The sequence below is a fragment of the Pteropus alecto genome, unplaced genomic scaffold (assembly GCF_000325575.1).
Source record: "Pteropus alecto unplaced genomic scaffold, ASM32557v1 scaffold454, whole genome shotgun sequence".
NCBI classification, from domain to species: Eukaryota; Metazoa; Chordata; class Mammalia; order Chiroptera; family Pteropodidae; genus Pteropus; species Pteropus alecto.
Window position 1 is genome coordinate 121193 of NW_006434901.1, and position 3322 is coordinate 124514.

The 3322-nt window shown below is 33.9% G+C and overlaps 1 pseudogene; it reads left to right on the forward strand.

Moving 5' to 3' along the window:
• Positions 1–2787: 2787 nt before the first annotated feature.
• Positions 2788–2906, forward strand: LOC112478987 (annotated as a pseudogene).
• The last annotated feature ends 416 nt before the right edge of the window (positions 2907–3322 follow it).

Here is a 3322-nt window from a genome sequence, read left to right on the forward strand (position 1 = left end):
TTTCATATTGGAAACTTATAAGTATGATGAAAATGATGGTGATAAACACATTGACTGCCAGCAATATAATTATCTACCTTAGATTATAATTATTTGAAATTAGATCGTCTCTCCATTTCTAGAGTATAAGTTCTAAATGACAAAGACCATGACACTTTCAATTCCCATAAAGCAATCACTAATAAAAAATAATAATACTATAATAATAACTAGTATAGCTATTGAAGAGAATAATCAAATCACAAAATAAAATACAAATAACCATAAAAAGAGAAGGATTTTAAAGGAAATAAATATCTATTTCAAAGAGAAAGACTATTTTGAGAACAGCTTGATGATTCTCAAGAGTATCTTTAAGTCATCTCCAAAAATCCTATGCCTGAATTTCAAGGAGAAATGCAGTTTCTGCGAGGAGGTGTGCACGCAGCAGGGGGTAGGAATCTTATGGTGCCATCTACGTATTCTGCCTGTTGCAGGTACTAATTTTTTATGTCTAGGTTATATAATTGAATAAAACGTTTAAGATAACCCTTAATATCACCTATGATGTAACAGGGATAAGCTTCTCCATCTAGATACTACCGTCATTTATTAGTACTGCTTTAAAGCAAAAATTAGCATAAGAAAGGAAGTTCTGCAGATGGCATAGTGGTAACAGGTGATGAGAAATGACAAAGCTAATCATGATTTTCATTCTGTATTCTCAGTCTTTTCCTTTGCCCGGATATTGATGAGAGGGAATCTAAGCCTCTAAAACTACCATGCTCCTAAATGTGAATTCAGGTATCCTGGTCCAGACAGATTATCTCTGAACGGAATGAGAAATTTATGGCAATGGTCATTGACCTCGACAGTCTTTGAAAATACTATGTAGGTATAGCAGGGATGGTTTAATACACTAAAAAGAGATAGGACCGAGGCGCACATGGAACTGCACAGTCTGTTAAGATGGAGGGTCTTGTGTTTTATGACCAAACACGTTCTTTTGACATTCCCAGGCCAAAAGGACTTGATAGATTGTGAAGGTGTCCAGTCCTAGCTGGACTTGCAGGACTTGATAGATTGTGAAGGTGTCCAGTCCTAGCTGATTCCAGTGAAGTAACATTCCAGAAAGAAAATCCCAGTTCCGAAAGAAGCCTTTATCAAGAGTGGGCAGAGTTCACAGAAACAAGACATGACTTGTCAACCTAAAATACCTTCATTTCCTTACAGCTCATTAGGACAGTAAAGTAAGATACTGTATATATCTGGACATCAACAAAGCATGTGACATTTTCTTCTATAATATTTCCATGAAAAGCTATAGACACAAGTCCTGGCTATGAGTTCAATTAGGCAGAATTATATTTGGTTGACTACATACGGCAGAGGAGCCTCTGTCTTGCCTAATATTGTCAATCACTGAAGCCAGGTTCTGGAAAACACGATTATCAAAATTATAGGTGACACAAAAATAGAAAGAATAAATTTTCTGGATAACAGAATCTGTGTTCAAAAAGATGTCAATAGACTGGAATGGTGCGCCAGATCTAAAGAGATGACATTTGATAGGAAACATTTAAAAGCCTTGCATATGTGCTCCCAAATTAAAATGCTCAGGGCTATCTAATAGAAAATATACCATTATTGTGCATAATTAATATGTACATTTGATATGTGCTAGACATAATAGAATTTAATTGATATTTTCTGATTTTCTTTTTAACCACACTGTTAGGGGGATATAATTTTCTTAATTGTTCAATAGCGGAGGTCGGGAGAAGTTAACTTATTTTGAGTACACCAATACCAGAGTTGGTGTCCTTACTTACTCTGTAACACTGGAAGTACACACATAAAGTGTTGGAGGAGCTTGTGGTTTAGGGATTTTACTTTTAGAGTGGATTAAAATTTTAAATTTATTTAGCTCAGCATATGAATGGTAAGATGTGGGCAAAAAAAACAGTTAATATCTAAGTCTTAATTCATCATAACTACAGTGTCCAGAATGCCAAAGATGAGGATTTGATTGTGCCTCACCTGCTGAGACCAGGGCACTGGGTTCAAATCTTAGCACCATAATTTACATGAATATAAACCAGAGCAAACTGAAAATACAGGAATCACTGTTGTGAGAATGCTCAGTATTGTGTATACAAAAGAGGAAAAAGAAATGAGATTTATGTTCTATTTCCGAAGAAAAGATTTAAGGTCCTTACATCTATAAATAGTAGAGAGATTTTTCTAATAAAACTCCTAGTGAAAGATGAATCAAGCTTGCAAAGGGGAGAAGTAGGACACTAGGTAGAATTTATTCTAAGAGTTTATATCTGTATGAGGAAATATATTTAGTAATATTTCTGTATAAGGAAATACAATTTATTTCTGTACAAGGAAATATATTTAGTAATATTTATAATATACCTTAATAATATTTTATAGTGTTATGATTATTATCTTAATGAAATTATTGTTATGAGTGGCTTGATTAATAGTAAAAAAAAATTCTTGACCTGTAGAAACAAAATCTACTTTCTTCCATGTAACATTGAACTTGAGCTCTTTTGCAATGGTGAATAGCTTTCCTTAGGAGAGACAGAGCTTAATTTTCTAGCGTTTGGTAATTTTAAAAGTCTTATCTATCTATCATGGTTAGATTTCATGAGACATTTAAATTTTCTTATATTGAGTATGTTATCATTTAACCTGGATCAACCTCTAAGTGGGTTTTATTTTTAAAATTTTAGCCTTAAAATTTAAAGACAAAGTATGTATACAGTTAGCAAAATAAAGTTTTAAAGATTGTGCCACTGTCGCCATGCCACCCTGAACAAGCCTGATCCAGTCTGATCTCGGAAGCTAAGCAGGGTCAGGCCTGGTTAGTACTTGGATGGGAGACCACCTAGGAAGACCAGGTGCTGTAGGCATAAAAAAATTTTAAAAAATAAAGATTGTAAATTGATAAGGTCCTTGCAATCTGTGAAGTCAACCAAAGCTTGCCTTGCAAAAAAAAAAAAGATTGTGCCGATTAACTTCATATCTTGGCATAGAAATTTCATTTAATATTTCATGGGTTACTCTCAATATTAACAAAAATAATTTTCTTTGCCACAGAATTACATTTCTGAATTTTTTCTCTTTACCATGTGAAAAACTTTCATTTATCCTCCTTATAAAGATGCTCTGCAGTACAAAGTTTTATGTTGCTTCCTTCTCTTAGAAAGACATTGTAATTGTGACTGTTAGTGAAAGGGATGTAAAGTGAATTCACTTTCTATAGTCCCCAGTGAGAGACTTTTTCATGATGACCCTTTTCCCTAGGTCATTTTTTTCCCCTCACACC